This window comes from Melozone crissalis, unplaced genomic scaffold, assembly GCF_028551555.1.
Source record: "Melozone crissalis strain CALT ecotype California unplaced genomic scaffold, PUWL_Pcris_2 ptg000005l_1, whole genome shotgun sequence".
NCBI classification, from domain to species: domain Eukaryota; kingdom Metazoa; phylum Chordata; class Aves; order Passeriformes; family Passerellidae; genus Melozone; species Melozone crissalis.
This window is the reverse complement of record NW_026535783.1, coordinates 35,311,100-35,335,690: the sequence shown is the minus strand read 5'-3', so window position 1 is coordinate 35,335,690 and position 24,591 is coordinate 35,311,100.

Below are 24,591 nucleotides of genomic sequence, written 5' to 3'. Positions count from 1 at the left end.
TTTTGCAAAAAAGTCATAATATTTATAATTTTTGTCTTCAGTTACACTGTCCAGGACACACTCAGCTCGGACAAGCCTCAGTACACTTCACAGGCCCAGTTATAGCTCTGACAGCCTTGTAAACAATTACCCTGACAAACACTGTCAATTCAGTCAAAATCATATGCAAGACAAGGAGCTGTAATAACTATTAGAGAGGCTGGTTGATTATTAGAAAGGATTTTGGAATTAATAGAAAGGATTTTGGAATCAATGATGTCAATGGAAAATTACCTCCTACGAGTCAAACCTGCTCTGAGGATGGAAAACAAGAGTTTGCTCTCAAGTTTTCTTTCTAAAGTTATTAATGACTTTTAAGGAAACATGTAGTAACTTGTTGCTGTACTACTTTGAAGCAGGTAATTGAAATGTCAGTCATTTAGATTTAGAGCACAAAAGACTGAAAAATAGAAGTCTTAAAAAACATGTTGATATTCATAAATATGAACACAGAATGGGAAATATCTTCAGGTTAGAGAACCAAAAATAATTATGTACAGCAAGACCCAAATCACATACTGTCTTATAATTAATAGGAATAGCCCTAGTTATTCCTACTCTAGTAGTACCCTTTAAATATTTAGTGTTACAAATTAACCTTTTTCCCCCAAGTACTTAATTTACTTGATTAGATGTAAAATCTCCGTTTTCTTATTAACTGTATGGTGAGCCCTTGGGAAGGTGTACAATAATTTACATAAACTGGGCTAAATTTGCTTTCTGCTGCAGTCAATGGCAAAACTTGTTATTAGTCTCAGTAGAAGGAGGATTCAGTCCCCAATCTTGCTAAACAGCAAATGAAAGCATGCCTGGAAATTTATTTACTTTTTATTAACTTTTTCATGTGAGTTATCAATGTCCTGTTCTGCTGCAGGAAAAAAAATACAAGATTCTGTTTTAATAGAAGTCTGCATCCAACTGAAATTCTGTTTTAAAGGAGCCAGAATCAGAAATCCTGCTGTAAAGTGGGACAAGAAGCAGGTCTGCTAAGACTTCTAGAGAACAAATTAACAAGTGGGAATGATTAAGTCAGAAACAGCTTGGTGTTCTAATTGAAGAAGTCATGCAGCATGATGTCACTCTCTGTTATTAGTATTTAATTGCTTTCAGAGAGAGCTCTGTGTGCTTCTCTTCTCTCTCCCACAAGAAAACACTCACAGCATCTAAAATACATCAAGTTATAGAAGAATGTTGCTGTTTAGTCTGTTTTAAGTTCATGTAATTAAATTAGCTAAATAAAAAACACAGAGCTGTTTATAGGCTCAGCTTTGAATTTTTCATTTTATGCATCCAGGTCTGTTTCCAGTCTCATTGGCTGGTTTAAAAACTATTCTTGAAATGTGTCTAACAAAGAAAAGTCACATCCCATGACTGCACCTGGTTTGCTGAACTGGCTATTTGAATTTTTTCTCAGCAAAGTGTTAGTGTAGGGTCATTATATTACAGAAATTGAGAGGGACAGGAGGACGTTGCTGGCTACTTATCCATGCTTATAAGATATTCAGAATCTTTTGGTCATCAAAGTGTTGGGACAGACGAACTCGACTTTTACATTATAGCCAAGTAAAACTTCTAATTTTTGCTTCTATCAATTGCAGATCATCTAGCTGCCTCCCATTGTCTGAATGAAACTATATGTTCATACACCATAGAGAAATAAAGACTTAAATGACATTTCAAAGGAGAGAATTACATACTCTGGAGTAGTTTATATTTGTATAAGGTAGCCCACATCGAGGCAGTAGAACTACTGAAGTACCATTACCCCAAGACTTGTATCTATCTTGTTTCCTTTGTATCTGATGACATATAATATACTGAGCAAGTTTTTAACATTTTCAGCAATTCAATAATGCTATTATTCAAGAAAAAAATTAAAATAATTCAGCTTGAAGTTTGACAGACTTCTGACTTCTTCATCGCTAAATTTCTCTACATGTTTTCAAAACAACAATCCTGAGAAATGTTACACATTCTCAGAACTTGCTCCTCATCACTTTGAAAAGGATGTCCAGCTCACATGTTTGCTATTGGCTTAGTTGCAAGGTTGAAAATTAGGTGTCTTAAACACTGCTGTGGCAGACACAACCGTGTGTGGTTTATCCCACCTTTATCTACCTACGCTGCAGCTTCAGAAAATGGCAGAAGTGCCTGCCATTTGGCAGGGCATTTTTGGGCATTTTTGAGGCCATTTTGGGCATTCTTTTAGGGCATTTTTTCCCTAAGCTGTGCCTGCTGAGAGAAGACAGAAGCCTGAGAATCGCTCTCTAATGAAAATATGAAATACGTTCTTTTTCTTCAGAGATGGGGATTGCTGTCCTACCTCAAGGCAGCCTGCCACAGGCTTTTTTCTGTGACTATTTTCCTTCTTCCTACCTAATGAGGTTTTGCCAAAAAGCAGGAATAAGTAGATATTGTAAGTGGAAGAAAAGAAGCCTTTCCTTTCTCGTGTCCCTGTGATGATTCCAGAAATAAATTCCCTTCCCACTGCAGCAGCTGATCCCTTCTAACCAGTGATATTGTGTTTGTTTCTCTTGGTTCTGATAAATAAAACCTGAACATACTGCACTTCAAACAACCAAGTTAGCCACTGAAAACTTACTGAACCAGAACTGCTCTGTAGTCAGCTCTTCTCTTTTCCAGTTCTGAACCTCAAATCACTCTTTTAGGTAGTTGCTCGTCCTTAGGTATGCTTATACTACGTTGTTGTAAAGTGACAAAGTAGGAGATATGGATGAATAGGCTCTTCTGAACAAGTTACAAAGTTTGTGAAGTGAAAAGGAGAGACTTTCCCAATGGGAGTCCAGTGAACCTTCAAAAGTTTTACTGAGGCCTGGTATCCTCGTTTTTTAATTCCTGTTACATATTTGGCTGTCTCCGTACAAGGCTGGTTCTGACATCCTTTCTGTGCAGCCTGGGATGAAGCTGATGTAAAAAAGTTGTGTGAATAAGTGGTGAAAAGCAGCACAGGGGCTTCCTGCTTTGCTTGGGAGCTGCAGAAAAGTTCAGGCAGTTGATAATTGAACTCCATGGCAGCTGTGCCAGTGCTCAGCCAGGTACTTTGCTGTTCCAGGGTTTGACTTCTACTTTGTCACTGTGAACTCGCTCAGGGATCACATTGCTGATGTGGTTTCCAGAATCAGACTCCTCTACTCTCCTTGTTCTGGCCCCTTACCTAAAAAGCTTCCACCCTACCCACCTTGCTGTAGCTCTGAGTTCTGGGTTTACCTTCCCATATGGATTGGTGCAGTCCTGTTGGTCTCTGACAGACTGTCTGCTCCTGGTAGGCTTGTCCAGGAAGATGAGGAGGAAGCATCATCCACTGGATGGATGTGGATGTGCTTGCAGCTCCTTCTTGGGAATGGATGATGAGGTGACTGAGAGCTTCTGGATTAGTACTCAAGGGGGACAGGGACAGGTGATTTTATTGTGGGGGTGTACTACAGGCTGCCTGACCAGGGAGACAGAGCTGATGAGGCCTGCTACAGAGGTGTATGAGCAGCCTCATGCTCACAAGCCCTGATCCTCATGGGGGACTTCAGGAGCCTTCAAACCCCTGTTGGAGGGAAACACAGCAGAGCATAAGCAACCCAGGAGGTTCTTGGAATGCACTGATGGCAATTTCCTTCTCCAAGTGATAGAGGAGCCAAAGAGGAGAGGCACTAAGCCGGACCTCATTCTCACCAACAAGGAGGGCCTGGTGGGGAATGAGAATCTGAAGGGCAGGCTGGGCTGCAGCGACTGTGAAGCAGTGGAGTTCAAGATCCTTAGGGAAACGAGGAGAGCAGACAGGGAGCTCACTGTGCTGGATTTGAACAGAGATGGCGTCAACAGAGGCTTTGGCCTCCTGAAGGACTTCCTTGATAGAGTGCCATTGGGATTGAGACTTGAGATAAATATCATCCAAGAGAGATGGATGACATTTAATGATCATTTCCTCCAAGCTCAAGAGCAATGCACTCCAACATGCAACTTCAAAGAGGAAGTCAGGTAAAAATACTTGAAGGCCTGTGTGGATGAATAAAGAGCTCCTGGACAAAATCAAATACAAAAAGGAAGCCTACAGACAGTGGAAAGAATGCATAGAAACTGTCCAGAACAATTCCAGACAAGAATCAGGTTAGGAAAACTTAAACCCTGATAGAAATAAATGTGGCCAGGGATGTCAAGACGAACAAGTAAAGATTTTACAGCCATGTTGGTGATAAAATATAGACTGGCGAAAATGTGTGCCCTCTGCAGAAGGAAATAGGAGACCTGGTTACTCATGATATTGAGAAGGCTGATGTACTCAATGACTGTTTTGCCTCAGGATTTCACAGGCAAGTAAACCAGTCACATTGTTCAAGTTACAGAAAGAAAAGCTAGGAACTAGTACAATGAAGCCTGCTCTAGGAGAAGATCAGGTTAAAAAACATCTAAGGAACCTGAAGCTTAGGTTGAGAGATCCTGATGAGATATTTCTGAGGGTCCTGAAGGAGCTGGCCAAATAAGTGGCTACGCCACTACCCATCATATTTGAGAAGTCATGACACTGCAGTGAAGTTCTCACTGACTGAAAAAGAGGAAACCTGAGATCAATTTTTTAAAAGGGAAGAGTTGAAGCCATGTGGACCTACAGGCTGGGCAATTTCACCTCAAGGTCCAGCAAGATTATGGAGCAGCTCCCTCTGGAAACCATGTGAAGACGCATGTGAAATAGAGAGGCGAGTGGTGACAACCAACACGGCTGCACTAAGTGCAAATCATGCCTGACAAATTTGGTGGCTGCCTATGATGCTGTTACACACTAAGTGAGTAGGGAAGAGAAACAAATATAATTTGTCTGGCCTTGAGCAAAGCACTGGGCATTGTCCCACATGACATCCTCATCTCTAAAAGGGAAAGACGAGGAATTGATGGATGTGCCACTTGATGGATAAGGACCTGGATGGTCTTACTCCAAAACTAACGAGTGGAGAGCAGTGATGAATGGTCTCCTCAAGGGTCAGTACTGGCACTGTTTAGTGTTTATCAGTGACACAGGTGATGGGACTGGGTGCACCCTTGGCAAGGTCACTGACAACACCAAGCTGTGTCATACAGTCACACTGCAGGGAAGGGATGCCATCCAGAGGGACCTTGGTAGGCTTGAGAGGCAGGCCTGTGTAATCTCATGAAGTTCAACAAAGCCAAGTGCAGGCTTTGTATCAGGGCAATCCCAAGCACAAATACAGGCTGGACAGCAAATGAATTGACAGCAGCTATGCAGAAAAAGACTCAGCGGTGTTGGTTTACACGAAAATTGACATGACCTGGCAATGTACTCTTGCAGCTCAGAAGGACAACTGCATCCTGAGCTGCATCAAAATGAGTGGCCAGCTGCAGCGATGCTGCGGCCGAAGACCTTGAGACCTGGCTAGCTGAGAGGGTGGCCAACAGCCCCACTGCAGCAGGGGGTGTCAGTCCCGGTGGCAGGGTCCCAGGGCTGGCAGCTTCAGGCACCCCTCGGCGGTAGAAGCCTTGGGCTGTGCCTGCAGGACGAGGTCTCGGTGGAGAGCTGCTATGCAGGGCGGAGCGGAGTAAGAGCCGGACACTTCCTGGGGCCCAAACGGGTTTAGCGTCCCAGGGGGCGACCAGCAGGGAGTGACAAAGAAAAAGGGTAGAGCATAAGGTTATAAAGGGAGGCGGTAACTAGGGGTAGGGATTTACAGTGAACCAATCGGGGAGGGATGGGGGAAGAACCGAACATAACAGACTTGTGTGGAGAACCAATCGATACATTGTAAAGGAGGGGCCCCGGGACCTTAGCCAATCACTGCTCCCACTCAGGGGAACATTCTGGAAGACTGGGAGGGGTGGGGAGTGATTGACTGGGCCCAGGGAGGGGAGAAAACTATACATATTTGGAGATATAGGGCGGGGAAATTACATAACATGGGGGAAACCATAGCAACTAAATGATAGACATAAACTGAGGCGGGGAAAACTGGGAGGGCAGAACCATCACAACCGAATAGGGGAGAGACAGAGCATACCAACAAAACACACAAAACACGCTACAACAGCCAGCAGGTCAAGAAAAGTGATTCTCCCCCTCCATTCTCCCCCTATGTTCTCCATTCTATTTGGAGTACTGTATCCAGCTCCAGGGTCCCCAGAACAGGAAAGCTTTTGACCTGTGGGACCAATTCCATAGGAAGGACACAAGGGTGATCAGAGGACTTATGAAGTCATAAGACTAGGTTATTCAACTCAGAGAATAACCTTATTTTGGCCTTTCAGTACCAAAAAGTGGTCTGCAAGAAGGCTGGGGAGGGACTTTTCACAAAGGCATGTAGTGATGGGCATGTAGTGTAATTTTTTTCGTTTAAATTTGGATTATGTTATTACAAGTAACGAAGATGCTAAACTTGAAAGAAAGTTTAAGCCATAAAGTCAGAGAAACTTAATCTGTATTGTAAAGTTGTCTCTTACTGTTATAATGAGCAGTTGTATTAGAATACTACTTCCATACACATCTTTTTTAGCCCTCATGAAAACACAGCTTTTCTGAAAAATTGGATTTCTTGAGTGTAACTCAATAATGAGCAGTGGTATTGGAATACTACTTGTATACACATCTTTTTTAGCCTCATGAAAACACAGCTTTTCTGAAAAATGGAATTTCTTGAGTATAACTTTTGAGTAGATGCATTCTGTCTGTTTTTTGGCTTTTTTTTTTACCTTCCTTCAGATTTAGAACTTCACTGTTTCCTATTCAAACCCATCTCTGACTATGTTTTACTTGTGGTACGTGAGTATTTGTTTTCAAAGAATGAGATTTATAATATTTATGAGAAAAAGCCCACACCTTAGAAGAACATTTTCAGTTAAAGATTACTTTTTGACCACTTAGTTATTTCAGAGAAATCCTGCCGTCATAAGTTGGTTTGTTTGTTTGTTTTTTCAGATTATCATGAAGATCCTTATTAAAAATATTTGAAGTCAATCAGTTAAATTCTTATATTAGTGAGAAGGTTTAGATCTACTCTCAAGGTTTATTTTTATACAGAAGTGTTTCAAAGTTTTCCATATAGCTTTTTATTAGCAAACAAAATAATGGTACAAATATTTTTTTAATTAACATTGCTTTCAGAAGTGAGGCCTATTACTGTTTTATGTTTGTCACACAATAGAGACATGAAGACATTCTGTACTCTAAACAGCCGACTATAAAAGATCAGGGCTTCTCTGGCTATCCTGGTTCTTATCATCATGAAAGTGGACACTTCAAGAGCTGACTGAGGATGTTGGTATATTACTTTTATGGAGAGGTTTTCTAATATAATGTACATAATGAGAGACCAAAGGAACTGGACAAAAAGGGAGTTGGCAGGAAGGAAGGAAGGAAGTGGCGGAAGGAAGGAAGTGGTGGAAGGAAGGAAGTGGCGGAAGGAAGGAAGTGGCAGAAGTGGCGGAAGGAAGTGGCGGAAGAAAGTGGCGGAAGGAAGTGGCGGAAGGAAGGAAGGAAGTGGCGGAAGGAAGTGGCGGAAGGAAGGAAGGAAGGAAGGAAGGAAGGAAGGAAGGAAGGAAGGAAGGAAGGAAGGAAGGAAGGAAGTGGCAGAAGGAAGGAAGGAAGGAAGTGGTGGAAGGAAGTGGCGGAAGGAAGTGGCGGAAGGAAGGAAGGAAGTGGCGGAAGGAAGGAAGGAAGGAAGTGGCGGAAGGAAGTGGCGGAAAGAAGGAAGTGTCGGAAGGAAGTGTCGGAAGGAAGGAAGTGGCGGAAGGAAGTGGCGGAAGGAAGTGGCGGAAGGAAGGGAGTGGCGGAAGGAAGTGGCGGAAGGAAGTGGCGGAAGTGGCGGAAGTGGCGGAAGTGGCGGAAGGAAGGAAGGAAGGAAGGAAGGAAGGAAGGAAGGGAGGGAGGGAGGGAGGGAGGGAGAGAGGAAGGAAGGATTTCTATCATGTGGTAGTACATGTACATCTTGCCACAGCCTTCTTAAAAATCAGTGCAAAAATTTGGGCAAAATTTGGACAGAAGAGACTGGTAGTGGACTGGACAATACAGACTAAGATATGAAGGCTAAAATAATTAGGCAATGTTAAACCACTTTTGTCTCCCTCGTTAAATTTGTGAACAGAGCAACAGTTTTTAGTATTGTTAGTACAGGAAAAACATCTGACAACAATTAAGTCTGCATAAGTATAGTAAATTAACAAATGTTCAACCTCCATGGAAATACATCAGTGTGAACAAACTTGTCATAGTCTTTGGGAGCTATACATAGGCGATACCAAAATGTGATGTTTTCAGTAGAAAAATTATATTCAGAAAAGATATTCAAGCAACTTCATCAGGAGGAGGTACAGGAGGTGCTGGGTAACAAGCAATATTGTAGGAAAAAGAAACATATCCCTTTACAGGCTGACTAAATGCATATTGAGGTAGCTACCATCAGTTACAAGACAGTGAAGGTTGCTGCTAGCAAGAATTATGCACTTTATTAGTTGATTCCCAGACTTAAGGCAAACACTTCCAGATCTGCTCTTTACATTTTCCAAGGCTCTGGCTACTTAAGAAGCATCAGCTTAGAAAGAAACAGCTAAAAAATGTAGTTTATTTTGTGTAAACAAGCAGTTTTATGCAATGAAGCAAAAATTATTCAAAAAGTGTGGAAATATTCAAGAATGCACAAATAGCTGCACAGTGAGTTATATACAAGAAAAACCTAACAATTTCTTCAGAATTTTTCATCTGAATATGTTACCTGCATGTGTTCAAAGGCATAAAAGTATGATCTAAATATACATGACAAACATTATCCTTTTATTGATATGTTTTTCATGATCTCATTAACAATATTCTAAATATCACTACTGAAACCAAGATTTATTCAAAACTACTCAACTTTGATAATCTTTCAACTCAAGTGTCACAGTCCTCTTAATTCAAGGTTTTATCAGGTCCCTTGGTCTTAATTGACATGAATCAACTGCATGCCTTGACTATCTAGCAAACTTTGTTCTACAACATGGCTGAGACTAACAACATGAAGTCTTCAAATGAAAGAGCCTCTTCTAAGGATCTGAGACAAAAAAGCCTTATTTTGATAATCCTAAGAAAACAAATTCACAATTACAAGATCACCAAATTTTAGAAAAAAATGTCATGCAAATTTTTCTTTTTGAAAGGATATTGTAGGTTTTCACAATATCTCATGGTGCAGACCACAGCAGCTGTTCCCTGTGGGCATGGAAAACACAGAAGCAAACTAGCCAACGCTGAAGAAAGGAACCAGCAAATGAGTTGCCTTTCTACAGCTGACTGGAAGGAAGAAAACCCAAAGAGGGGAAAAAACTTCTGTTTTCAAAGCTGTGATGACTGAGGCTCATAAATGCCTACAAGTAAAAAGAGAGTCAAGTGAGTTATTACAATACATCTTATCTAGAGTTGAAAGCATTGATCACTGAAAACTAATCCAGCAGCTGCTGTCAAGCACAAACTAATTTCTCTTTGCTACCTGTACACAGATCTTACCCATTACTTTCATTCCTATACAAATTCTTTCCTATTGCATGGGATTTTTAACTTCTCATTGGTTTTGCTTAAGCTTTCTGAGAAATTAGTTCCCTTACACTAAAAACCACCTGAGATGCTCGGGGTTTTGGCCATTAATATGAGCAAAGTTCTGTTGTAGATTCTGGGTACATGTGAGACAATATTTATGGTATTATTGAGTCCTAAAGAGACCTCTCTTCCCTCTCAAATCAAAAGGTAATGTGTCAAATTCTTGCTCTTTATATATCATTAGATATCATTGCAGGAATCAGCATTAGTGAGTCAAGAATTTAACATTTTTTGAGTTGGCTTTGTGCAAGTCAACACGTTGTTTTTCAATAAATTTCTCATGGACTTTTCAGAAAAAGGCCATCCTAGTACCTTCAGGTCTCCATCAGCATCTATATCAATTTCAGTACCTCTTCCTTCACTTAAGATTCTAAAAATTTAGAGGGAAAACAAGATTTTATGTTTTATGAAGTCACAGATATCTTTTATTACTTTGCAGAGATTTTTCCTTTATAACTTTTTCTTCAGTGTATGTGACAGTTTCATTTCAGTCAGGACTAAGCTGAAGTGAACAGTTTGTGTGACACACCCTCTTTCACAGAGGACAGGCGTGCTGGTGTTATACCTCTGGATGGTTTCCTGCATTTATCTCCATCACCCTCGGTCCCTGGGTTAGAGAAACTTTGCAGTTTGGAATGGCATAACAATACATCTCCAATGCTACAGGAAGACAGAGAAATTCTGTTTGGTCCATCCTTGGCTTCAAGTCTTGTTAAATTGTCCTACCTTTCACTGGAGCATCCTTAGCAGAATACCATTTCTCTGTACAGCATGGTGGCTACTGCTGGTTCAATGATTAGACATCCTTCTCTCTAATTTTAGGCATGGCTTCAGGAAACCCAGACTCAAAGCTAGGACAGTATGCTCCAGAGCAGGTATTTAAGGTATTTAAAAATTGAGCACTGCAGTGGTTAATGTGCTGACATATTAAGTATCTGACGTTGCTACAAACCTCAGTGTGAGAAGTTGTTTACTCTTCCCACAGGCTGGCAAAACTGTTGTGCATTCTGTTGCATGCACAACTATGATGAATTTTGACTACATGAAGCAAGACGTTCTTTGGAAATCTGCTTTGGTTATGATTTGCCTGCACTATCCCTTTTAAATTAATCCAAAGCAAGCTACACAATGACATCCCACTGAATCTGGTGGGAGATTTGCTGTACTAAGAAGATTTGTAAGAGTGCTGAGCAATTTGTGGGTTGCTTTTGCTCTGTTTTTTTCATGCAAACATTTTGAAAGGGGGGAAAAAAGTTGGTGTCTCAGAAATTTTTTGCTATGAAAATTCTTTTTTTTAAAGATTTGAATATGTACAAGTAATATTTTTCATAGTCTTTGAAAATATAATAAAAGCAATCAAAAAGAAAAACAGAAGAAAATATACTACTTAATCTCATCTCTGTAGAAACTAAGTCTGTTTGGGCAAAGAAAAAGAAAAGAGTGGTGAGAAATTCCCTTCCTTGTCTTCTCATGCAGGACAGCATGTTTCCCGCAAACACATAATGCTTCTGTGGCAATCTTCTTCAAACTGAAGGAGCATTACACCAGCAGCGCAGGCTTTTGCTGACACTACTTCCTGTGTATGGTAAACCCATGTTCATCAGCTCTTAATTCCTTTTGGGTACTGCTGGCCAATAAGCATTTCCCATTTTGGAAAGCTGATCAGGTCAGCAGGTGTTATATGGTGCTAATGTGGAAAACAAAATCTCCCATCTTCTGCTGACATGTTTTTGGGAAGTAGGTTGATTTGAGCTTGTGGGTGATGTCTGACATCACTGACGTCTCTGCTAGAGAGTGACAGTTTATAAGTGCACTTTTCCTGAAATAAACTAATTTTTCTAATAAGGATGAGACACATTTTCAACATGTTCTGCTGAAAGCAGATACCCAACACTTGAATTATACTATAAACATGTGGTGCTCTCTATAGAGGTTTACTAAAAGGGATATGGGAAAAGTCTCCCATTTATATTCTTCCATCTACTCCTGCATTTATATAAAAGCTTAATTTTTATTTTGAAAACTAAATAATGTACACTGGAATTGCAGGCTCCTTGTGTTTGTATATGAGGTCCATGACTATGTCTGTAACATCTGGCCATACACCTTAAAAATGCACACTGAAATTACCCTTCAAGAAAACTGAAATACACAGTAGTAGCTACAGATTACAATAAAGAAAGGTTCTAAAACCTTAGACACCACAGAAACATAAATCTAGCTGTGTTCTTTGATAACCAATTCAAACTGAAACTACTGAAATTTAGCTGACTATTAAGTAATTTTAATAGTTTTACTATGAAAAGAACAGTAAGTGTGAAAGCATTTAAGCCTGACTATGAGGTAAGGATGTTTATCTGAATAGGACTTGTAACTGAAATGGTCTTAAAGTATGAGAAAAATGTGACTGTCACAATTAAACTACTTTGAAGCTTTGGTTTCAAATGTCTACCTCCCCCTCTTTCAGTTTGTGGCATTTAACTACCACAGGTCCTCTGATCAGGGAGCTGTTAAACCAAACACATACAAGCCCATACAAAGTCACTCACATACTCAGATGTGTGTTACCCTATAGATCTGGAGTATCTGGAAAACCTTGCACATAGCAAGTGACTTCTTTGTGACGTTGCAGGTGGTAACCACCAGCGATCAGAGGCTCTTGTGCCACTCTGCAGACATGAAACTAAGTGTCCTATTCCCCAGGTGACAGTCACCCCTGTGTATTGTGGTGGTATGTACAGCACGGCTCCTGCATGGGCATGTCAGCAGCTGCTCTGCTTTACTGGCTGATGTTTCTCAGCCTTTCTAGATAATTACCTGGCCCTGCACTTCATGAGTTTGCAGAGGCACTGCAATTCCTCCTATGATCCATGATTTTTCCACACAGCTTTTTTTCCTTTCTTTTGAGCCAAGCAAAGTAAAACAGTAGCCATAGGAACTGCTGGGAGATTTCCCAGTGGCAGGACTCCAACAACAGCGCCTTGCAGAAATAATGCAGACTCGAGCTAGAATTCTGCATTTAAGACCAACTATAATAACATCTTTTAATTATTTCAATACAGACATCATTAATATTCTCTCCTACCCCCATGGAATTAAAAGCAGCCATCCACGTCCATTGAGAGCTGTTTAACATTTTTCCTCTGAACGCTCATTTTTCAGTTCACAGGACTCTTAGTTTCTGCATTAGAGATGAAAGGAACATCTCAGACATCAATATTTGAGATCGATGTACATTCACAAAGAGAATATATGGAAACTCCTACCTTGCAGCTCATGCTTTTAATTTTCTCCTCTTCTTCATGATATTTCTTGGGTGGTTTGGGAACTGGAGTTCTTAAAATGCTCTGCCTGGTTAAGCACAAATTAGTCATAGTGAGACCTATATAAATGCTGGTCTCAATCAAAAGTTTCAAAAGAGTGAGACAGGCTGTCCAATGAGAGGTAATGATGATCTATAACAATTTCTTTTACAGAATGCACATACAAATTTTTTTACCTGTGTGAACGCTAATGTCAGAATCAACTCTCCATATATTCCAACAGTTTCTTGTTTATTGCTTTGGAAAAGAGCTTCATAACAAAAACATTCACTTAAATTTAAACGAAAATATTAATTGCCACAGTTATGTTTATTTTAGCCCATGTATGTCAACATAGGACTCAGTCATCTTATCCCATGGATGACATTCTGTAAAGTAGGCAGATTTGCCACTAGATTCCCTGAGGCCAGAGTAGAAAGGCAGGACTCATAGCTTTTTGAAAGCTTCCCCAAGCTTTTAAACACTGAAACAAACAGCTGGTGATTTTGCTGCTGGTAGCATGTCGGTCCTTGTGTTCCCAGCAAACCAGTCTTGCTGGTAAAACAACACTTCACTGTCTGGATTCAAAATAATTCAGACGGGGGAACTTTGCCCTCTCTGTAGACACTGCTGAGCCTGAAAGACAGTCTCTAATGCTTTTTTTCCATCAGGTACTAACTAATTTAATTTTCTCTAGCTGACTGAGTAAGACACAGCTCACTCTTGAGTAAAACATAAAGTCATACTGTATTAGGTGTGTCCAGGATCTGTTGTGCTTTAATTCTAGACATTTCTGGGTCTTTCTAGGTAAATTGCCTTTCCCTCCACTTTGTAAGTGTACAGAGACGCAGTAACTCTGTAATTCTTTTCCATGGCACCTTTTTTCCTTTCCTCTGCATGAAGAAAGCAAAACAGTGCAGTGTGAAGCCTGTGAGTTACTTTGGTCCTAAACTGTTCTCAGGTTCTTATGGACACATAAGACTGTTTTTACTCCATTTTTATGGGGGAATTTACTGTTCTGTATTAGAAAGATCTCCCCCTTTGAAATGGTTAGTTTGTGGGCTTTTAGCAATTAAATAAAAATAATCCTTGAAGGAAAGAAAGAGTTTCAAGCAACCACAATGTGGACTGTGAACTTGAATGCCAGTTGAACCCAATTCTCAGCAGTATTCGTGTTGCAGTAATAACAGAGAGTAACGAGAAACGGCTCCAAAGGAGAAGGCCCCTAACCCACTTAAAAAAGCTGGAAATAGAAACACAACATTTAATCTTTTTTGGTTTGGTTCAAGAAATTAAGATCCAGTGTTAAAGCTTTACAAAACTAGCTCATGAACTGTCCATTCATTGCACCATCTACTATGAAACCACTTTGACATTTAAAGCTTAAATTCAGACTCAGTTGAGCACTTTCAAGTGGAAAAGGAGAAAAAAGGAAAATATGCAAAATGTCTTAAGTCATTATCTGCCAATTCTTTCTCAGTTATTTCCATATTAAACTTAGATCACAAATTAAATTATTTATTCCTATTTGCAACATTGAAAAACAACTTCACAATGGAATGTTCTGCCACTTGCACTGTCATCAATATTAATGCTCTATATATGTACTTAGACCTTAATTAACATGTCATTTTTGCATAGGGAAAAAAGGGCTATTTATCCACTTACATATATTGTATAGGATTGTAGAACAGAGCGGTAAAATTCTTGAGAATTTCTGGAAATCCACTTAAGTTTACCACCTATTTTATGGGCAATGAAAACACTTCAGTTTGCTTGCTGTTTTGCAGAAGAAATTCAGGTAACTTTGTTTTCCCATATATGAGACTTTCTCAAGGGGCAGTGTGTATGATAGCTTTATTAACACAAGAATATTAATTTTATCCATGTAATAATTAATTATTTTTTCTATCTTCCCTGATAGAAAACAATATTAATTTTATTCTTTAAAGAAAACAAACATATTTGTCTGCTGCTCTCCTTTTTGCAGAACATTTACAAAATGCCTCAAAAGGACAATGCAAGTGTTTTCTATATGCTTGTTGAGCATGACATGCTGAGCTTCTTTGTTTTTATTGAGTAATATTCATCACTTTTAAAGATGACAAACACATCATCTATTTTAAACATACAGTTGTGAGTTTACTGCAGCAGGCCATTTATAGCTGTCTTGTTTAGGTCAGATTGCCAACCAGCAAGTATTACTAATTACCTCTTATGATTGTATTGCTACAGGTTCATCACAGCATAAAACTATACATGTTTCAATTTTTTATTGATCTGCATTAAAAATACCAAGTGAGGCACACATTAAGGCATCAGAAGTCATTGTTCCAGGGCCTTCAATTTACTTTTTTTATTCTAGCACATTCTCCTTTTGCAAAGTCAAATGTGTCTTTTTTGGGGGGGCCTTCTCTCTATATTTAGTATTTCCTTCGTCAGCTGAATGGTTTAAATTAGGAGATATGAGTAGAATAAAATATCCCAGACTTAAAAAATCTTTTACAAATAATTTCATCTACCTGTATTTTCTGTAGCATAATAGATTTTTTGTGTATCATAACAACATAAAGAATTGCACCAAATGCAAAGAGGGAAATTTTAAAGAGCTTGAGTCTGGATTATGTTGCATCCTTTCAATTTTAATGGTGATACTAGAATAAGAATTGTATTTTCACAGTACCTTAGAACATCACACGTTCAAAGATTCAAGGAAAGAAAGAGCCAGGCTGATCTCAGTTTAACAAACAGACTTAGCAACAGGGACACGGAGAACATACTGGTTAAACAATTGTTAATAAAGTTACTTGTGGTCCTGATACTGACAGTGGAGTTAAGTACAGCTGCAGAGAGTATTCTTGCAGCATAGAAAAAAAAATCTGAACTGTTGCTTTTATTCTTGTGATGACTGGTGCAGCAAAGAGCTGAAATCCAAGTATTCTTACAAACTGTTTTCTTTACAAAGTTTCTTGCATGTATTGAATGACCAATCATTTTTGGACTTTTACAAAGTCTGTGTTCAAATGAACACAAACATCCACCACTTCCTTGTAAATCATGATAATTTGGCCCCTAAGTATAAGTCCAGAGATTAAAGTAAATTTTACATAAAGAATCTTTACTCTATAGGTTATTTGCATGATGATGGTGTAGGGTAAATATATAATAACTAAGTATAATGTGTTTGTCTTTATTGCCAGTTTTTAAGCCACATAATTGTAATAAAAATCCCAATATTCAATGCTTGCCTTACTTTTATTAATTCAAAAGTGGTTGCAAAGAATAAGGACCTTGTTTTGAAGACATCAAGAAGAATGGATCATGCAAAATCCCTTAAATTATTTCCTATAAAATTCTGTCACCCTTGGCTACTCTGAACAGCCAGACTCATAATATTTTTTTCCCTCAGTGAACATATACAAAAATTGCTTTCTTCTATGGTTAATACTTTAGAGAGCATGTTTTAATTCCCCATGGCAAAGTTTTCATAGTAAAATTACAGTCTAAGAAAATTAATGATGAGCAGCAAAGTGCTCCAGGGATGTAATGCAATTATTTTAATGATAACTCACACCCTCTATTTGCTTTACTTCCTCTGTCTCTCATGTAAATTTTATTTTAACAAAGAGCTGCTCAGTCTATCAGTAAAACATGAAGGTTTATAGAAGGACTTTCAAAAGGCTTACATTTAATTGATGTCCAAACCCTCTCAGTCTGCAAATCAGTAACAAAAGATGTTTTGCCTTCTTTCTGCAAACAGAGCAGATGTCTAAGTAAAATATCACCTCTGGAACAGAAGCAACTGACTTTTATGTTCTCATCACAAAAATGGAAGCTCTACACTGGTGGCCTTTCTTATTTACACCACACACATGGCAATCTTTGACGATCATTTCCTTGAATATAAACAGAAGATACAGCCTTCCCTCTACAGAAGTTAATGAATTGAATGATAAGACCCCTTAATTCAAATGCCTAATAACCCTTTAGTACTTCCACAGTTCTGGAAAGTGTGTTAAAACCAATTTTAGGATAAAACAGAAGATTGGTGAAACAGTACCTTTGTGCTTGCTATGAGAGGACTTGTTCATATAGAGCCTTAAGCTAAATTAGACACAGCAATTTTAATGCTGACTAAAACTATGTTTTCAATTTGACTAAAAGCCAGTTGAAATGATTGGAGCACAGGGGTAAACTTTTGTAACTTATCCACAGGATCCTTTAATATGAACAGGATACCTAGTGAAAGAACATTAACAATATTGAGATTACTGGACATGAATCAACAGATTGAAAACTTCAGAGAAAAAATGCATTCATTAGAACCAGTCAGAGGTTTTCAGGTGGTCTGTTTAGACTTTAAAAAACTACAGAACATGAAACTTTCAAACATGTGTGGGGGAAAAAAGTATTTCAAGTCACACAGAGTAACACATTATATTACTGGAGAAAAATATTCAGGATATCCATCTACAGTGCAGAAAACCTGCCTGATTCAGATGGAGGGCTTAAACCTTGGCTCTATCTAAGCCTTCCAGGCTAAGAAAATGTTGTGTAAAAATATTTGCTTTGATTCACTTAATTTTTGTGGAAAACATCTAAAATTCCTGTGAAAAACTACATAATCTTTTTGTCCAACTGTGATGTGAGAATTTTTCCTTTTTTAAATTTTGAAAATGGGAGAACACAGCTTCTCATCCAACTCTGATATTATCCCCTGCTGAGCTATTGGTTATAAGACTCATTTAGTGTGCAGGAACGACTTAGCATTCAGTTTCCGATAAACTCTCGAGTCCCAAATCATAAAAATGGAAACAGATCTTTAAGCAAGATTTTAGTTGCTGTTTGTTTTGTAACTATCTCTACATTAAAAAAATGTACCTTACACAGGTGTGAACCATATTGGATTGGTAAAAAAAAACTAGAAAAAACTGTCCACATATGTAATCTTTTGGAATGACCAAGAATTAAAAAAAACCTCCATAATCCTATCCAGTAGCAGACTAAACATAAAACTTCTGCAAATTCATGCAAATGAAATTGTCATTCATTGCAAAAAACAGCTGCTTCACTTGCATTTCTGATAAGTGTTTAGGTGGTCAGGAAGGTAAGACTGAAATAATGCAGAGAGTGGGGATGACCATACAGGTTTTATTTCCTAAACCTGCAGAAACTATATCTTGAACAGTCCTTACACTGTGATACACACCTTCCATGGTGGCATCCCTTTTGTAACAATCAATTATATCAGCAAAGGATAAATATTTGAGAAAATCAGCCTTATGTAAATAAGATGTCAGATTAGAAGGCAAAATGTTTAACTGTTTTATTTATCACAACCTGTGCAATGAGAGATACTTTGTTGAAGAGTAGAACTCTGTGTTTCACCAATTACTTACCATTTTCTCTGCTTTTTGAAAAAAAATCTAAATAAAGGTTTAAAAATCTATAAGATTTAAGTTTAATTTTATCCATCTGTTAGAAGAGTATGTTATGAATAGAAGACCCTAGAAAGGCTGAAGGAATGTGTTGCAAAACTGGGCATAAGATATTTATTTTGATGTAACATACTCTCAAACTGAATTCTGTTGTGATTCAGTTTGTTCTGAATCAAAAAAAATCTATTCTGATTTTTTTTGTCTTTAATGACATGAGGGACAAAGATCAAATGCTTGATCCTTTAACATATGCCTGTCCTCCAGTAAAGTCTGACAGAATCCCAAGCTGCTATGCGAAAGAGAATTCTGGTTTTTTGAGCCTGATGATATGTAAATTCTCGAAATGCATCTTGTTGACTAATTTCTATTTTTACATTGCTGATTGACTCCAAAGCATTTTAGTGGAGAGCAACAGAATCACCACTGCCATACTGGCAAACTCTGTTCCACTGTAAAGATGCAGCAGAGCAGACAAGACTGCCAGCTAGCTGGACACATGGATTTTCCTCTAAAGTAGCATGAATTCCACCTTACAGTCCTTAGAAAACAGTGGACTGTGCTGGGGGGAAAAACCACCAAACAATGAAAATATACTTTACATGTGTAATTTTTCATAGGAGCATATGACTTTAAACTACACATGAATAATCAAGAATGCAAACGTTCTCCAGTCATTGCTTGCTGACATTGTATGAGCAGTTCAAATTTCAGAAGGACTGCTGTCTTTTTTCCCTTGATGTTAATGGAATAGAAAATGAAGTTTAACAAAATTGATTATCAGTGATAACTCTACTACACTAAGGCAAAAGAAACTAAATTCTTAAATATTTCTGGGCAATTTAATGTATGGCATTTGATTTTGGTTTTCGTAACTGGTTTTCATAACTTCATGAGCCTTGCAGTTCCCATTAAGTTCATGTAAAGTAGTGATAGGTTATTAGTTCTACAAACCCTGGTTGCTCTATTATCAGTTTACAAGTTAAATATAAAAGGATTTCAAACAGTGGTCACTTGAGAAATTTTTACTTTCATGCAAACTACCAAGCAGTCCTTAGCCCATCTGCTTGGGAGCCTCATATTTTATAAACATTTATATTTCAACTCAGTTGATGTTTCAGAGGACTTATGCTCATTGATTTACTGTACTTAAAAGGCAATGTTTGAGAAATTGAGTTTTTATGTATTTTTATCCATTGCTGTCAATGTTGTGTGAATGGTTCTGCAGCTGGCATTATTTATAGAGCTATGTAAACTATGGCTAGACTTTGTTTCCCAAGCAAGTTCTGAAGCAGACATTAGAATGAGCTCAAAAAGAAAAAAAGGGGGAAAAAAACCTCTTAAATACCCAACAACCTCCTTCTTCCTCTTACAGACCACTGTAATTTTCTGAGCTCCCCACATCATTTTTATACTAATCTTCTGATGCAAGTGGGAATCTGCACAGGAACCAGTTCCACCCCACCATTTTCTACAAAGGGCAACTAATACCAATACAGATTTTAGGACAAACCTCACTAATTATGCAGTGCGATGCATCTAACACACTACTGCTCATCCCATGACTGAGGCCCTTTAGATGGAAAAGGAAAGCAGAGTTCAGTTTCTTTACTGCAGGAAAGGGTTGTGGTTTTTCAGTTCTTTGGTTTAGTCCTGTTTCTCTCACCAAAGAAGCCTCTTTTTTAGGAAAGTTAAACTATAATGCCCCCACTGGTACCCTAAAACCTGTTCTAGATCAAACACATCTCAATTTGTTTGTTTTCCATATGTACTTCAGCAGTTCTTAGTTCTTAAACACATGCACAGTCATGGAGATTTGGAAGCAATTTTTACAACCATACAGCTACAATGTGAGGAGTAACAGCTGAGCTTGAAGAACATTAGCACTGTGCTGCAAGATTCACTGTAAAGGATGGTGCTTTTTTTGTCACAAATCCCTTACAAATATGTGATGATCCACTGCTTCATTTATAAATTATACTGCCCATAATCTCAAAGAACACTTGAAAACTTAGCTGAAATATAAGGTAAAATGAATGAAAGGTAAAAAGCAAGCAAAAGATCTCAATAAAAAGTTTCTTCCTATGTTAATGCTGTAACTTTGCTGGAAGTACTATCTCTTATTTGTTTTAATTTCTATTTAGGGACCATCCTACTTGGCTAGGCTTCAGTATTAGCTAAGATGTCTGCAGAAAATTTATGTTTAATAAGAGGTTAATAATTACTTTATACCATTGACTTCAGAAGTTCTGTAGAACAGCAGTAGTGAAAATTTCAAAACTGAAATCAGAGTAGATAAGAGTATATGTCAATATGAACACTGCTGGTATATATTTCTACTTCTCCTGAGCTGGGTATCAAAGTAAACAAGGAAGCTATGAGGAAAGTTACTGGGAGGACCAGCGGTAGTGTTTCCATGTACCACCTTCAGTCCTACCAGTGTAGTGTTTCCATGTACCACCTTCAGCCAGTAACCCTTAGGTAGGCACACTTATCTAACACTCAAGCCTTTGAAAATCTGTTTTCCCTTCCTTGTTTTCTACAAGTATCTGGAGCCTACGGCACACATAATCCAGCAGCAGGGAAGAAAGGACACTCGAATCAGACCACATTTGTCTCTACTTTTTCCCCCTATTTTCCCAAACAAGTACAAGTTGTCAGTGCCCATTGTCATGGGGATACTCCACAAGTGCAACCTGCACTGCAAAGTCACCACAGTCCATTGTGTCAGTTATCTTGTATTGTATTAATTAGTTTGATCCTTTAAGAACACACTATTCCTGCTGTAATAACAGCACAGCCAGTGGAAGCAGCCTAACACTTCTGTCATAATTCTCTATAGTTGGTCATTTCCAGACATTGATAACCTAATCATGTCAACTGAATTTCTCCATTCTGGTATTCAAGGCAGACTGTGATTTCTTAACAAAAGATTAATTAAAAGATTTAATTAAAAAAACATAAAACTTTTCCAGCATGCAAATAAGGGAAGATAGAAATGAAAATACACATCTGAAATCACTAGGTGTTGCATTCCCTGAATAATAGCTGTGCACACTGCCAAAGTTGATGATCTAGTGGAAAAATAAATGAATGTTTCCATAAAAAACTTTTCAAGAGTCCAAAAGTGAATACTTGTCAGACCACTTAAATTCTGCCGGTTACTAATTTCTGGACATGGGATTTTACAATTTCAAACTATTTTTGATACCTTCTTCTGATGTGGCCATGAAAAAAGAATAACATATTTATGTCAGTAACAACACAAAAATGAAAAAATGTTTTTGAAAGGGCAAGCTAGAATTCTAATATAAGCTCATACTAGAAGTATAAGAACAGTATAAATGGTAAAATTTTTTGTGCACTACACAACCATAGTCCATTTAAAAGCTGTCTCTTTATTTGGACTGATGTTTTCGTAAACTCAGACATACAGAAGAACGTGGTAAGTTAAAACTGACATACAGATGTAGAAAAACTGATTTTGCAGAAAGAGTTAGCTTGTCAAAAATGATTTCATGGCCAAACAGCAAGAAACTGATATTGGCAATAATTCTATAATATTTAAGTGTGAGCAGCAGGCATCATTTCTTGCCTGGAATTTTAGAAATTATCAACAGGAACACAAAGCCACATTTATTGCCCTACACTGGCTAACTTTCAGAACTATTTGAAACAAAAATTGCAATAAAGAAAAATGCCAAAAGGAAAACTGGTCCTTAGGAATTTGTGCATGATGACTTTAAGGTATACTGTATTTTACTGAAGCACAAAGGAATTCCATAAAGGCTGTATAGCCAACCTTTCTGATACATGCCTCTTTCAAAATTATTATGGTTCATTCACTTTTTCTGTATAGATTTACTCTTCTTTGCCCATCTCAGTTAGTAATACTGAAAACATTTTGATAAAATAAAATGCATGTATCTGCTGTTGAATTCTTGGAAGTATATGCACTGTAGATGGATGACAGCACATGGTGCTTAAAATCTTTTACTACAGTGCATGCTCTTTTTCTTGAACAGTAATTGGGAAGGGGACCTGGATAAATACAGCTGTGTTGAGAGGGAGTATAGTGATGGAAGGGGTAATACAAGACGGCACCATCTGTAGAATATCCTCTCTATTACTTTGCTCCTTTCAATTCTGCAAGGGTTATTTCAATGGCTGATGAAATGCAAGATGTACATTCTTTTGTTTCTGTATGACAGCGGATGGCACCCGTCACATCCAAATGCAAAAAAAAAAAAAAAAAATAAAAATAGGAAAACACTAAAACACTCTGAGCTAGATTATCTTCACTAGAGAGAAACACCCTGACAGCCCTTACACTGCCCAAGGCAAAGAAGTCATCATTATCAACAACAGCATTGAACTTTGAAATTATTTCAAATCAGAAAACCCCTTTACTTAGACTAAAAATCTTTATACATGTCAGAAATAAGTTTAAACCATTAGTTTAATTCTTTCTTGACTGGATTCATAATCACAACACTTTATTCTTGTTTTGCTAAAATAAAAATCTGAATCCAGAGTCAGACAGTGCTATGTCTCTAAAGGTGGATATTTTTAACTGAGTAATAGGTGATTCTATAATACCTAGAATTCTCTATTCTAGAGAATATCTATTACTAGAATTTTAGTAATAGGTATTCTCTAGAATATTTCTATGATGAAACTACAGAAGGGTTTTACCCCTCCTTGCAAAGAAAATTAAACAACTTATGCTGATATATCTCTGAAAAGCCAACTTATTCCCGCCAGATTTGCTGCAAAACCTCTAAAGGCGCAATGGTAAAATGCAATTCCTGCCTTGGCCAACTGGTCACTTTCAGAGCCTTGATAAGAAAACACTTTTACACTGTATCACTGGACAGTTACTCAGTCACATTTGTTCTGCATGAGAGACTTAAAACTATTTTGTGAGCTACATTGAATGAAATTTGTTCATAAATGTAGATTTTGATAACTCTGAACTTTTAACCCATCAGCAAAACTATTTACAGTCCAGAAAGACCCCCCCCAGCAAAGAGAGTCTGTCTAGGGCGGTTCTCAGCTACAGAGGCTGATAATGAAACTCTGTGATTTTACAATGCCTTCGTATGTGGTCAGTGGCTTTGCAGGAGACCACACACACACAAACAGAGGCTCTCATAATTGCCTAACATTTTCACCACCTGTTCTCAAGCCACGTTATCAGATGTGAAGGAACCAGTAAAAAACAGTTTATAAGCTATAAATGGAAGCAGCTACGTCAGAGAGCTGATAAACATTTCACTGCAAGTTATTTGTGTAGCAGACTATAATTTAAATGGCCCTAAACTTCTTTAAAGTATCAGTTTCAAGTTACAGGATGTCACAGTTGCTGTTTTGGGGTAGGAGATATGTGTGTTGGGAGGATCAAAGAGGTGATATTTCTTGTTTAACTGATCCTGTCAAAGATAAGGTTATCTTTCCCTTGCCTTTCTGCTTCATCTTTACCCCTGTCTGCTGCTTAAGTGTGAAAGCTTGGTTTCATTTAGAAAAAAAAAGAAGAATGCCTACCATGTTCAGTCATTTCATAGCCTTCAGAGGTGTTGTGTTAGTATGGAGACACTGGTATCTCTATCCCTATGGGAGTCAATAAAGTTAATCTTTTAAAAAAGGTAACCTTTGCCTCACTCTTAGTTTAAATAGACTAAATCTCAGTGGAAAATATATTCTATATATGAGCCAGGTGATTATAAAGAGGACACTATGTCCAGATCTAAGTACAGCTATACATTTCTTACACGGTTCTTTAAGGGCACTTGCTTTGGAAATTATTTTAAAAGTACGTCCTCTGTCACTGCTGTCTTGTACAAAAATTGTCTTCTATAACTAGATATTTGGTATGATATATGATGGGAATGAAGCATTCATTAGGAATATGTTGAATATATTGCGAATTTCAGCCTTTTTCCCCCTGTCTTAAATCCATTCCTATTTGTTACTTAAGCCCAAAGATCAGAACTGACTGATTTCCAAGACAGCGGAGAAATGAAATATTTTCATACCCAGTTTTAAGTGGACCCAGTTAGTTTTGCATGTCTCATTCAAGAAAAATCTGACAGAATTTTAGTTTGGTCTCAGGTGCCTTATTATTGAAATTGGATTCATATGTGCTGGCTATTTATTGATTTGAGTCTAAATTACCAGGGTTGTGAATCCTTGCCTGTAATGGCCTTTCATTAATATTATTAAGTGTATATTT